Source organism: Aethalodelphis obliquidens, unplaced genomic scaffold (genome assembly GCF_003676395.1).
Source record: "Aethalodelphis obliquidens isolate GAN/ISIS:26980383/991018 unplaced genomic scaffold, ASM367639v1 scaffold17, whole genome shotgun sequence".
Lineage (NCBI taxonomy): Eukaryota > Metazoa > Chordata > Mammalia > Artiodactyla > Delphinidae > Aethalodelphis > Aethalodelphis obliquidens.
The window spans coordinates 26,578,923-26,594,291 of NW_020837961.1; the positions used below are offsets into that span (position 1 = coordinate 26,578,923).

Consider the following 15,369-nt stretch of genomic DNA (forward strand, 5'->3'; position numbering starts at 1 on the left):
TAAAAATCCTCATGATTTTACGACAGAACTCATTATTTTCTCTTTCCGTGAGAAGGAAGTAAGGCATCATTTAGTTGTTCAGATGTTTTTCCTCAAAGTAATAATTCTTTTGGGAGGCCCTGGATAAGTACTCTGTTATGATGACCGGAATGAAATTAGTAAAAAAGAGTTTACTAGTGAGAAATGGGAAAGGACTTGACAAAGGCTATAGACACAGAAAAGGAGGTCACGATGGCTGATCTATTTCTATGAGTGACCGAACCAGGTGGGTGTCTGTAGCAAAGCAACCCTGCGATACCTCTTCCGGATGCACTCTTGGGTTCAAATGGCAAAAATCTCTTTTATCCCAAGTCTGAAAGACATTTGTAAAAAACCCAAAATGGAACACATAGCATTTTGCTTGGTATTATTGCTATATGTCTCTCCCTTCCCATAACAGGCTAAGAGATATTGTTATCATTTTTTAAATTTATTTTTTTATTGAAGTAGAGTTGATTTACAATGTTGTTAATTTCTGATGTACAGCAAAGTGATTCAGTTATACATATATAAATTCTTTTTTATATTCTTTTCCATTATGGTTTATCACAGGATATTGAATATAGTTCCCCGTGCTATACAGTAGGACCTTGTTGTTTATCCATCCCATATATAATAGTTTGCATCTACTAACCCCAAACTCCCAGTCTATCCATCTCCACCCCTCTCCCCCTTGGCAACCACAAGTCTGTTCTCTACGTCTGTGAGTCTGTTTCTGTTTTGTAGATATGTTCATTTGTGTTGTATTTTAGATTCCACATATAAGTGATATCACATGGTATGTGTCTTTCCGGGAGCTATTTTTAATTAAGGAAATATTTTTAAAACACACACACATACACACACAAACACACACACACAGAAAAATAGCAGGAGCCTATGGACCTACCACGCAGAATTAAGAATAAATGCTAATATTTTTGCCGTATTAGCTTTAGATCTTTATAAAATAAACACGGCCGGGTTGAGGCCCGCTCTGTCTCCCTCCCTGTCCCCATTCATCTTCCTCATTGAAGAAGTGAACCACTCACTTTGGGAGATTATTATTTCCTCTCAGATGTGTATACTTTGCACACACGTATGTATTCATAAAAACAGCACACAGTACTGCTTGGTTTTATGTAAATTTGAAAATAGATATGCATATCCTTCTGCAACTTATTTTTATTCAACGTTGTGATTCTACGACGTATCCATTTTCATACAGGTAACTCTAAGCAAGGACATTTTCCCTGCTGTGAGTTTCATCGGTTTGAATACATCACAGTTTACTAATCCATTCCACTCCGGACGGACACTTGGGTTTGTTTCCACTTTACGAGTATTACAGATGATGCCCAAGGGACATCCTTGGGCACTGCTCTAAAATACAGGACAAAAATAGAACTGCTGAGTCATAGATGTGTGCACATCTGCTGCTTTCATTCCAACCAGTAAGAGATGATATGTCCTTTTATTCCACATGCCATGAATACTTGTCATTAACCGATTTGAATTTTTTTTTTTCCGCCATCTGATGGGGGTTGAAAAGGTTATCCCACTGTTGCTTTTATTTGCATTGCCATTATCACCAGCAGGCTGAAACATTTCTTCACATGTTTTCTGACCATTTGGGTTTCTTCTTTGATGATTTGTCTCTTCATATCTTTATCCATTTTATTTAAAGCTTTTTCCCCCTCCTATCACTAATACCATCTTTATTCATAATATTTTTTTGCCTTAAAAATTTTGTCTGATGATCTTTCCTTAGTCCCTCCCTCCCTCCCTTACTTCCTTCTTGTCTCCTTCTTTTGCTGTCTCTTTAGAATTTGCCCGGAATGCCCTTTTAAAAAATCCCTTGTTTACAAAGTTCCCACATAATTATATATCACACATGTATCTTTTAAACAGCAAAAAGCGCAATTAAAAGAATCTGAGAGTCTTTGTATTATAATAGCTCAGTTTAATCTGTTTTCATTTATCATGATTACTAATATACTTGGCTATTTTTTCCACCATTCTAACTTTCTCCCCTCCTTTCGTTCTACTTTCCTTCCTTTTATTACATGGATCCAGCTTACAAAATTAAAAAAAAAAAAAAAACCTCTTTGCTCATCTATTGGGATTTAGAAGATACACATTCTATTTTTACTCTAAAAATAATTATCAAGTTATGAACTTGCATACTTAAAAATCTAAAGTTAATCAATAGCTTTTCCATGAGAAACTGAAAAGATGTCGAGTACTTTATCTTTGGTCCACTGCTTCCCATCCTGCATCTTATTCCTCCTTAGTATTTAAATTTCAACTTGTTTTCAGATCACCCTTGAAATCAGTCTGTCTCTCTCTCACATCTACACCCCATGTCTGTTTAGAGTTACAAACATATTTCTCTCATCACCATTGCTTTTTGCACTCCACTCCGTACTACTGGGTTCAACTGGGTTCAACTGGGTTCTTGGTTTGTTTTAACCCAAATGATGATCGGTCTCCAAGAAGCATTTTATTCTCCGCATGATACCAGCAACAACAACAAAAGCTAACATTTGTACAGTGCTTTACAATTTAAGAACTTCCATAGAGCTGGTCCCTACATCTCTGCAAAGTAGGAATTTGTGTTAATTCCCAGTTTTACATATGAGAAGCCTGGATTTAAGCTATCGGGGTACGCACTCATATATATATTTGTAATTCTTTCAGCAGCGGTCAGTTGCTGAATGTTCAAATCTTTCAGTCTTGATATGTTTGAAAATGTCTTTATTTCACCTTTATTCTTGAATGGTAGTTTTAACACATTATAGATTTCTAGTGTGACAGGTAATTTCCCTCAGTACTTTGAAGATAATATTCCATTACACCTGGTCCTTCACTACTGCTTTTGGGAAATTTCTTGTTAGTCTAATTGTCATTCTTTTAAAGGTAGGGAATTTGCATCTTCTCTTTGGTAGCTTAAAAAATTTTTCCTCTGTTTATATTTTTAAATTAAAAAAAATTTTAAATTAATTAATTAATTTATTTTTGGCAGTATGCGGGCCTCTCACTGTTGTGGCCTCTCCCGTTGCGGAGCACAGGCTCCAGACGCGCAGGCTCCTCGGCCATGGCTCACGGGCCCAGCCGCTCCACGGCATGTAGGATCTTCCCAGACCAGGGCACGAACCCGTGTCCCCTGCATCGGCAGGCGGACTCTCAACCACTGTGCCACCAGGGAAGCCCCTCTGTTTATTTTTGATGCCTGCAGTTTCAATATGAAGGACGGAGGTGCAGACTGATTTTTATTTCTCTTGCTCAGGACTCAATGTCCTTATTTGACTTGAAGATGCAGGTATTTCTTAAGTTCTGAAATGGTCTTAGATATTGTTTCTTCAAACATCATCCCCACCCCATTCCTGCTTTTTTCCTTTTTGAACACCTGTTAGCAGTGTGTTGGACCATCTCACTGTCTTCCACATTTACCTCCCTTTTATATTTTCTTTTTATCTGTCTGTACTGCATTCTAGATAGTTTTCTCAGATCTATTTTCTAATAATTTTTTTCCTTTTCTGTGGGCTAATCTGTTTAATGCCTCCAGTGTTTTCATTTGGCTGTTTTTAGTGCCTGGGTGCCTAGAAATGCTCTATTTGGTTCTTTCTCAAACACTTCTGTTATTTTCCATGACAGACTTCTTACTTTATGGTTACTACATCCCCTTCCTCTAAATTATACCTTACCTATTCTATCTCTAAATACTTTTAACATGTTTATTTTATAGTTTCTGTCAAATGTTTTAAATTCATTTTTTGGGGGGGATGCTCATATGCCTATCTAACATGCATTATTTTGGTATATATTGTTTTCTAGGTGAATCCCAGGGGCGCTGTCTTGTGGAAGGGACTCTACAGGAAGTTTCAGCATTTATAACTATCAGGGTACAAGCATTTCACTGGATCTGCCAGTTTTGATGCTAATTTCTCAGCTTAAATGCTTTTTGCGAGACTGCGTTGTTTAAATTTTAGACTGCACACTTGATGTGGTGCAGGCTTGTATTTCTTATTTCTTTCAGCTTCCTTGCTATGTCCCTGGGCTGGCTGGCTTGCTGGGTTTTACTGTCCTTGTTAGTAGACAGTGAAATCTTTGCAGAGCCTGGCTTTTGGCAGGGGGCTCCATTTCATGCCCTGGTCTTGCTGGAGTCTACATTCTTGCGTCCTGTTCCTGTTTGTGCTCTAATGCACGTCCCTAAGGCATCTTTCTACATCCAATAGTCTGTGGGCCACGTGTAGCTTTAACTCCAAGTTAAACCACTCTAGCTGTGAATTTCCTGTTCTTAGACCTGTTTTTTTCCTTTTCTTTTGAACTTGGTTATATAATTAAGATTTTTTTTAATGCAAAATTTCTATGTGTTCAGAGGGGGAAAAAGGCTCCGTTCACTACCACCATTCTGATTGCTAACTATAAGCATCTTAAAGGCAGGATCCACGTCTGACTGACCTCTGTGAACGTCAAATAGAGTCTGATAGGCAAGTGCCATGTGTCAGTATTTGCTCAAAAGTGTTTCATGAACGAATGAGAGAGAAGGAAAGCCTAAAGGAAAGAGGACAAGTGAAAGCAACAAAATGAACTGCAGACACACAGATGTGCAACTGAGGATGATGATTAGAGAAAGGGAATACTGAAAACTTACAGAAAGTAAGATCAAATGGCTAATGAAATAGATACGGTATTTGTGAAGTTCTCAAGAAGTTTCTCATACTACCAAATGCAAAACCGATAGCTAGTGGGAAGCAGCCACATAGCACAGGGAGATCGGCTCGGTGCTTTGTGACCACCTAGAGGGGTGGGATAGGGAGGGTGGGAGGGAGGGAGACGCAAGAGGGAAGAGATATGGGGAGATATGTCTATGTATAGCTGATTCACTTTGTTATAAAGCAGAAACTAACACACCACTGTAAAGCAATCGTACTCCAATAAAGATGTTAAAAAAATTTTTTTAAATAAAAAAACAGGGAGAGATTTAGATTGTAAAATTGGTGAAGTGGCTTGCAAATCTGGACCCCCGTGGAATATAACACAACACGCATTTGAAGCTGTGTGGTTTAGTAAGTGCGCTCCTAAGCATTTGATCCCTTCCTCTCCCTTGTGCTGGAGGCAGAACAGGCATCCTTGGCTTTGCCACAGCAGGGCGTAGAGATGCACGGCCCATTGGCCCCTCAGCGTGCTGGCTTTGGGAGCCCGGCATCGTGTCACTTCTGAGATCCAGGCTTATCATGTGTGAAGCGGGGAATTAACACGAATTCCTACTTTGCAGAGATGTAGGGACCAGCTGTATGGAAGTTCTCAAATGATAAAGCATGGTACAAATGTTAGCATTTGTTGTTGTTGCTGATATCATGGGGAGAATAAAATGCTTCTTGGAGACCAATGATCATTTTGGTTAAAACAAACCAAGAAATAATCAAATTCTTCTTTTTGTTTGTTTTTTAAATAATTTCTTAGAACCTACTCATTATGATTGTGGGTAGTTTTTTTTTTTCTTGCGGTACGCGGGCCTCTCACTGTTGTGGCCTCTCCCGTTGCGGAGCACAGGCTCCGGACGCACAGGCTCAGCGGCCATGGCTCATGGGCCCAGCCGCTCCGCGGCATGTGGGATCTTCCCGGACCGGGACACGAACCCGCGCCATCGGCAGGCGGACTCTCAACCACCGCGCCACCAGGGAAGCCCGATTGTGTCTTAATAAATTGCTGTCAGGCACACTGAAACCTCTGGAGGAAAGGCAGTGCATTTTAATTAATTAATTAATTAGCAGCGATGGGTCTTCACTGCTGCGCACTGGCTTCCTCTAGTTGCGGTGAGCAGGGGCTACTCTTAGTTGCAGTGCGCGGGCTTCTCATTGTGGTGGCTTCTGTTTGTTGAGGAGCACTGGCTCTAGGCACACGGGCTTCAGTAGTTGTGGCACACGGACTCAGTAGTTGTGGCTCGTGGGCTCTAGAGCGCAGGCTCAGTAGTTTTGGCACATGAGCTTAGCCGCTCCGCAGCGTGTGGGACCTTCCCGGACCAGGGATCAAACCAGTGTCCCCTGTGTTGGCAGGCGGATTCTTAACCACTGCGCCACCAGGGAAGTCCCTAATCAAATTCTTACAATGACTTTTCAGGAAAATAAGACTGTGTTCTTGCTGTTATTTCTATATGCAGGATGGTAAATAAATCAGGAGAGAAACTGGAGAGGATTCAGATTTTCAGGAAGGCAGGCGTGACTTGCCCAGAGTAGAACATGAGAATGAAATGCCTCTGTGTCAAAGTGTTTCTGTTATCAGATGTGTTAGCAAAACATCCACACACAGATGAAAGGTTATAAAGAGAGACCTCAGGTTCCACTTGAAAACAGATTATAAGGTTAATGTGTAACAACACACCTAAAAATAAAAAGCACTTTTTTTTCACTTCAGTAGGAACAGCATCTCTTTAACTCTTTCTTGAGAACCTCTATGGTTTTCAGAGCTATTACTTACGGAGTGCCTACCATGCCCAAATTTAAATTTCCTCTTGCTAGTTCTCATAATGCCTTGTGCAGAATCATTCTCATGTTCATGACAAGAAAATAATTTAGGTATATGATGTAGCCATGGATCTAAACCCAGGTTTTTTACTTCAAAACTCATGCCTTTTCCTCTCTCCATGCTGCTGGCTCAATCATTTATAGCTCTTTCCTCCAGAGTATCTCTTTACAGCTATAAAGAGATATTTGGAACCTCAGATGTTTTGCTATTACATTCACTCATTTGTTTATTTTTTGCTCACCATTATGCAGTAAGATGTTGTGTTTTTCAAATTCCATTGCTGCTTCGACTGCATGAAATTGAGTTCTCTAAATGAAGAGTACTGTGTCCTCAATATAGCTTAAAATTTCAAGAAAATAGGCCATCTTAGAAACACATTTTACTTCACATCATTTTTGCACAATTAGACTAAATGCACAGGAATGCACATCCAAAGAAGCTGAAATAAGGACAATCTTTTTGGCATGATACTGGGATTAATTCTGCAACATTACTTCACAGAAATACTCTTCTTCGCGACATGCTTTTATTCATTTAATAAATAATCTTACTTCATTTTGAGTAAAAAAAATGTAACAATACCTTGGTATTCCCAAGATTACCTTGGGAAAGAGATGAAATTTGTATAATGTTTCTAGAAAGTAAAAGTAAACGCAAAATTCACTCTTAACAGTGGGCTAATATAAAGGCAGTAGGATTTTTTTTTTTTTTGCAGTACGCGGGCCTCTCACTGTTGTGGCCTCTCCCGTTGCGGAGCACAGGCTCCGGACGCGCAGGCTCAGTGGCCATGGCTCACGGGCCCAGCCACTCGGCGGCATGTGGGATCTTTCTGGACCAGGGCATGAACCCGGGTCCCCTGCATCGGCAGGCGGACTCTCAACCACTGCGCCACCAGGGAAGCCCTAGTAGGAGATTTTTGAGATAGGAAATATCCTTGTATTAAAGCAAACATCAGACCTGAAAAACTGACAGTCATCAGTCTCTACTTCTGTGGACATGTCATTGATTTATAAATATTATCTCATTTGCAGGGACAGCATAAGCTCCACTTTTAAATAAATAAACACAACAACCAAAATGGTCACAGAGATCCAGTTCCAATTCCATAGACCTTGGGTTAAAATCCATGAAAACGACAGTTCTAAAATATTTTCAAAGACACTCTTCAAAAAAGAAGAAAAAAGAATGAAAGAAACATTTCAGTAGTTTTGTCATTTTCTTAAGCTAGCAAACCAATTTTATTCACAGCTACAACTTCAGCTGGTCCTCTCTCAGGACGTGTTACACTAAACTGCAATCATATGATCATTTGGAAGTAGTTTTAAAATATTAAATTAAAAGAATCTAATGTCTCTAAACCTGATTCACCTGGAATAAAAGTGAATAATCAAAGAATTAGAAAATACTTTTTTTCCTGGTTTTTGAGAGAATTCAGGGTTGGAATTTATTCTCATAATAAGACTGAGAATTAGAAAAAGGCCCATTAAAATCAGAGTGGGAAGGGCATTCACAATTTAAATGATTTGTATGCTAGTTGCCTGCTTTTGACTTAGTAGCTAAACGATCTGAACAACTTGTGTATCTACAGGACCCATGCGCTCTTGCCATTATTATATGTTAACAGTGTTGCCCTCCTTCACATTATGAGAATAGTCCACTGAACCTATTGGCCAATGGCTGTCAGAAGGAACACTCCTGTTTCAGTTTTCAAGTACTGGCTTACCAAAACACTACTAAAAATGTATTTGAAAGTCTTAGCTGTTCAGTTTTCTGGAGGTCCATATTGGAGGTAGCTGATTTAGGAAATTATTGCTCCAAACTAAATACATTCCTGGAATCATATTCATGTTCTACTCTGATAGAAATAGACATTTGATAAGCCCAAACCACAACACATTCCAGGTTATGGGTACCATAGGACTCAGGAGCTCTAAGCATTAGCCTGAACACCTACAGGGACACCTCATGCTATGGCCATCTACAAGGAGAATGCAAGCTAACTTCAACTTAAAGAATCTCTGCAAGAACTGAAAGCAGGCTCTTGAAGAGATATTTATACACTCATGTTCATCATAGCACTATTAAAAATATCCAGAAGGTGGAAGCAATCCAATGTTCACTGATAGATGAATGATAAAGTGTGGCATATACATACGATGGAATATTATTCAGCCTTAAAAAGGAAGGATATTCTAACACATGCTACAACCTGGATGAACCTTGATGACGTTATGCAAAGTGAAATAAGGCAGTCACAGAAAGACACATACTGTATGAGTCCATTTATCTGAGATACCTAGAGTCATTAAATTCATAAAGACAGGAAGTAGAATGGTTGTTACCAGGGGTTGGGAGTAGGAGGGAATGGGCACTTGTTTACATAACAGTGTGAATGTATTTAACATTACTGAACTATACAGTTAAAAATGGTTAAGATGATAAATTGTATGCTATAAGTATTTTATTGCAATTAAAAATTTTTATATCAAAAAACAAAAAATATTTCCAAATTATATGACAAATAAAGGGTTAATGTCCCAAATATATAAACAGCTCATATAACTCAATATCAAAAAACCAAACAACCCAATTAAAAAATGGGCAGAAGACCTGAATAGACATTTTTCCAAAGGAGGCCATCAGGCCATCATGGCTATAAGGTACATGAAAAGATGCTCAATGTTGTTAATCATCAGAGAAATGCAAATTAAAACCACAATGAGCTATCACCTCACAGCTGTCAGAATGGCTATCATCAAAAAGACCACAAATAACAAATGTTGGAGAGGATGTGGAGAAATGGGAACCCTGGTACACTGTTGGTGGTAATGTAAATTAGTGCAACCACTGTGGAAAAAAGTATGGAGGTTTCTCAAAAAAACTAAAACTAGAACTACCATATGACCTGGCAATTCCACTCTGGGGTATATATCTGAAGAAAATTAGAACACTAATTTGAAAAGATACATGAACCCCAATGCTCACAGAAGCACTATTTACAACACTCAAGATATGGAAGCAACCAAAGTGTTCATCAATAGATGAATGGATAGAGAAGATGTGATACACACACACACACACACACACACACACACACACACACACACACACAATGGAATACTACTCAGTCATAAAAAAGAATGAAGTTTTGACATTTGCAACAACATGGATGGACTTGGAGGCTATTATGCTTAGTGAAATACATCAGACAGAGGAAGACAAAATACTATATGATATCATTTATATGTGGAATCTAAAAAATAAACTAGTGAATATAACAAAAAAGAAACAGACTCACAGACATAGGGAACAAACTAGTGGTTACCAGTGGGGAGCGGGAAGGGGGAGGGGCAAGATAGGAGTAGGGGAGTAATAGGAACAAACTACTATGTATAAAATTGGTAAGACACAAGAATATATTGTACAACAGGGAATATAGCCAATATTTTATAATAATTATAAATGGAGTATAACCTTTAAAAATTGTGAATCACTGTGCTGTACGCCTGAAACTTATATAACATTGTAATCAACTATACCTCAGTAAAAAACGAATCTTTGCAACCCATAATCCTACCTGCTATACTTCGATAGAGATTAGAAACTAAGATTTGTGTTTAATTATGTAACTTCTCTTTGGGTTTAGGCTTTTCATTCATTCTTCTTCTTTTAGAATATATAAATTATCTTCTTCCTCCTCTGTTTTTACTACTTGCCTTTTGCCTTTTTTGTGTTTTGCTGCATTTTTAGTCTTACTGTGTCAGTGTTTTTATTGCAAGCTGTACTAAATGCTTTTTGAAAGCAGGAAGAGTGAAAAATCTTTAATAAACCATAGTTTTAAAAATCAGTCAGAAACAGCTCCTTAAACGCCTGTCTTCTGTAGTTCTGGTATCCTAAGGGGGAAGGGAAAATAGAACTACCTTTATCACTCCTTTCTCTTTCCAAGAACTCACATTTAATAGATGAAATCCTTTCACACTGGCTGATTTCATAAATGCCAAAGCACAAGAGGTTCCTAACCCTTCTACCTATGGGAGCCTAGGGAAGGTACAGTGACATTTAAAAACTTAAGCTCCTTTAGCAATACTGCACCAAACTGTACCTGTCACCCAAATACCTTTTAGGTGTGTAAGACATCACTTTACTTAGTAAGGAACTAGAAAAATAAACCTTTGAAATATTTCACTTTATCCCTTGAATCCAAGGGCTATCGTATTGTTTAATCAAATAACAGGCAACTCTCATCACCTGGAAAGTCTGTGTCCTTCTCCTGGATACTAAGGCGCATATCTTTCTATGACTGATTCTTGTACAGTGCATAGGTCCAAAATTACATGAGTGCTAAATAAACACCTGATAGCTACAGAGAACAGGGAAATCCAACAAATTTCACAGACTTCGCTCTTCAAATATAGATATAAACAAAGAAAATTAGTGCTCATTCAGGGCTGAACTCCTTGAAATCTCTGGAATCTCAAGAAGAAGCCTCTTAATAAACCTGTTTGCTAACATGTTATTACTTCCATCAATTGCCCCAGGTGTAGGGGTGTGTGTGTGTGTGTGTGTGTGTGTGTGTGTGTGTGTGTGTGTGTGTTATACAAGGCTGGAATGCGTGCAGCGATAGTGTCAATCTTACAACAGAGAATTAAATAATTTGAGTGGTATGGTGCACACAGATAATCACAGCAGATCTGCAGGACCAGACCTTACATATGATACTGCAAGCTACATTTTTATGTACGAATAAATCTAACATCTTGTTACATGGTCAGTGTAACAGATGGTCCCTGTCTGAAGCTTGTTATTTTCCTAGAAACAGCATGCAGAAACAGTCCTTTTTTTTCAAATCTTAATTAGAATAAAAATGACCTCAATTTGAGCATTCAAATTATGCCAGTTTATGCTTTTTATTTTTTTTCATAGTCTTACTAGATTTTTCCTGAACGGACAAACAATATATATCTGTAGGAGGACCATTTTTCTAGTTGCAGTTTAGATGTCTATTCATTTTTATAGTACTTACATCATTTATGAACAGGCAGGGCAGAACTCAGCTGCTTAAGAATCACTGCAGAATGTTGTTTGTGGTTTGCTTTACTGGACAGATGAGCCAGAGGGAGTGGTACCCAGTGATCTCCATAACATTCATGTATTCTCTATTAATTTTACATCGCCAAGTCCAGTAATAGTTAAAAGCTAGTTCAGTGTTTTGTTTGTTACCTTAATTGATGTTCCAGAAGGGATACGTTTCATAGAACTGCCCTCGACTTGAGCATCACAATTTCTGCTGACTTTAATGGATGTTACACAGACCAAAAGAATATGTGACAATTGAAAAATCTAGAAGCAGCCTGGTTATACAACAACCATAATTTACCACGGATGGTCCTAGAAATCTAGAAATGTTTAATCTTTACCATACATTTTATCTATAGTTTTTGATAAAACAGTCCTTTGTACCTTACCTTTTAAAATACTCATAGAGTCAGCACAGTTTCTTTTGGGTACAGGACACATGTTTTTGGTAGAGGAAAGAAACATGCAGCCATAATCCACTGTGAAAGTTCAGATTTTAGAGCAAGTTAAATTGGGGGTATCTGTGATAAATCGCATGACAAAAATGTTTTGGCTTGACCAGAGGTTTAATCTTCGTATTCACTGCACTGTGAATTTCCACAGGCCAGTTACAGTATAATTCATTTTAAAAAGTCCTACTAAATAGCAGAGGGAACTATAACCAATCTCTTGGGATAAACCATAATGGAAAAGGATATAAAAAAGAATGTGTATATGTAAAACTGAGTCACTTTGCTGTACAGCAGGAATTAATACAACATTGTAACTCAACTATACTTCAATAAAATATAAAAATAAATTACAAAGAGTGATTTCTAAGCAACTTTGCATGACACTACCCACTGTGTCATGGGGGACACACCTGTTTCTGAGATGTGTGACTAAATACCTCATACAAGAATAAAGTAAGGAACCCAGCCAAGTACAGAGTGTTTACCAGAAAAATGGCTCACCGTCTATTATCTATACCACGAGTGGGAGCCTTTTGTACGGGCAAACAGGTGAATACTACTGGCACTGCATGCCTACTGACAGCAGCCACTCTAGCAGGGGAACAGAGCCTGGCCTGATTATTCCCTGGACATGTGAAGACCTAGTGAACCAAATGTTTTGATTCTTGGCTTTGGTAAGGAAGCTTATATATGTCCTTGACAAAGGAACAGGCTCTAGTTCTTGACTAGATAAAGTGACTTAACTTACTCCAAGTAAAAACTAGGAAGTCAAACCTCATTGAAAATAGTATTCTAGGATTTGAATCCAAGCAGCTTGGTCTCAGAGCCTGGACTCAACTGTTATATTCAGGTTAAAACACCCAACAGCATGCTCGGAACCTTACGAGATTTAATCCGTGCTAACCATATTTACCAGGGGGGAACAGGGGAGGGATAAGCTGGGAGACTGCGATTGACATATACACACTACTATGTATAAAACAGATAGCTGATAAGGACCTACTGTATAGCACAGGGAACTCTACTCAATACTCTGTAATGGCCTGTATGGGAAAAGAATCTAAAAAAGAGTGAAGATATATGATTCACTTTGCTGTAAAGGAGAAACTAACACAACATTGTAAATCAGCCATACTCCAACAAAAATTAAAAAAAAAAAGTCATCACTAGAATCTCTACACACAGAAAGGATACAAAAGAACAATATTCTCTTGTGAAAACATTTTTTTAAATAATCAAGCCTTATTTTCATAGGCTGTAGACTTTAATAGAAAATTTCTGTAAATTTAACAGTATGCAGACTGCAGATGGTTCAACACAAGACAGAAAACCTACAGTGAGCTACTGCTTCAAAAACAGAGGCATTTGGGGTATATATCAATACTTAAAGACATTGCCCAATTTCAATAAATTAATGAATTTATTAATGAATTAATGAACTAAATGACCATAGTTTCCTGGTTAAAAGGGGCCATAAAAAGGTCAAATTCCCCCTTGATAACTACTGAATTTCAAGAATATGAACAAAGTAAATTGCTGAATTTAGAAGTGTGGCTAGACTATTGTTTGGGTAAAGGGTGATAGCAAAACACCTTTTCCTAGTATGATAAAAGCTTTGTATTAAAACGCAAGTTGTGGAGTCGTTTTCTTCCTGAGGCAAAAGTCACATTCTTCTAGCAACCAGAACCTGCCATAGGTTATAAAGAAGGACACTCACTCTGATGAAGCCCGGATGTGCAGCTGCACTTCTAAGGCAACAGCTGAGCGGCTCACTCATGCAGAGGTGGCCTTAGCAGTGTGTGTGTGCTAGGATGGGGATGCAGATGTGGAAGGTGGGAAGCAACTGGATCACAGATGCCTTCTTCTACCTTGAGAGTCTTGCTTTGGAAGAAGAAAACAGCTAAACCTCCAGCGACTGTTATTATAGACCCTCTTCAATTCATTAATCAAACGGGGACCTAGAAAACATTTTCAGGTGCCATAATTCTGGGTGAAAGGTAGATTCTGCTGTTTGACTCATCGTAAAAGCTGATAAATCCATCTCCCTAAATTTATTTATTTAGAAATTAATTATTTTTAAATTGAAGTATAGTGGATTTACAATGTTATTTTCAGGTGTACAGCAAAGTGATTCAGTTATACATATACATATATCTATTCTTTTTCAGATTCTTTTCCCATATAGATTATTATAGAATACTGAGTAGAGTTCCCTGTGCTATACAGTAGAGGTCCTTGTTGATTATCGTTTTTACACATAGTAGTGTGTACTGTCGCTCCCAAATTCCTAATTTATTCCTCTTCCCTCACCTTTCCCCACCTTTCCCGTTTGGTAACCATTAATTTGTTTTCTATGTCTGTCTCTTTCTGTTTCGTAAATAAGTTCATTTGTACCATTTTTTTAGATTCCACAGACAAGCGATACCAAATGATATTTGTCTTTCTCTGTCTGGCTGACTTCACTTAGTATGATAATCTCTAGGTCCATCCATGTTGCTGCAAATGGCATCATTTATCTGCCTAAATAAAAAAATAAAGATGATGTTCGACTCAATTAATTTATCAGAGATTAGCCACGTGCCCTTTCTTATTACTGATTCCAAACATCTGTCACAAAGCAGATGTTGTTCAGGACATTGTGAACACCTACATCATTCATGATCACCCCCCCAGGGGGTGATCACCACCCCCCCAGGCCACCACACCAGTAGCATAAATGTCAACACCGGGACACACTACACATGCACACGGAATGACATGAACACAATGCTTATTCAAAGGGTAGCCTCAACAGTTCTCTTTTTTTTAATCTGCTTGTAGAAAACTGCTAGTCAAGACTGCTGAGGAGCACAGCTGACATTTTCTAACCTTCTCTTCTACTCAGAAATTCTGTGAACTTCTGAACTTCCTCTAATCGGAACGAAGTGGCCATGGAGTCTCTCTTTAAGGACAAGCAAACGATTCTTTGGGTTTCTGTGTTCATCGCCTAGAAGCAAAGAGAGTTAAGGCTCACATTTCATGAGTGTTAGTCCCCTGGGGTCTCTGGAGCAGGCAGGACCCCCGTACCCAGCCAGGCACCAGCTCTGGCCCTTTAAGAGAGAGGTGGGTGCCACAAAAGCCCCCTCATTGTGTGCTCAACACCAAGATCTGGGGGTGCAGTTGCAGGTGTGGGCAGCCAGCTGGAGTCAATGTTCTCTGCCACAAGGACAGAGACCAGCAGTCGGGAAAAAATAGAAAATACAATAAAAATTAGAAAAGTGAAGTCATCCCTTCAAGTAACATCTGGAACAGG

General features: G+C 38.6%; 1 protein-coding gene across 2 annotated transcripts in view; it reads right to left on the minus strand.

Annotated features, from left to right (window-relative positions):
* Positions 1-15,369, minus strand: part of NR3C2 (nuclear receptor subfamily 3 group C member 2) — a 370,425-nt gene that overhangs the window by 39,681 nt on the left and 315,375 nt on the right. The gene's annotated exons all lie outside the window — the stretch shown is intronic.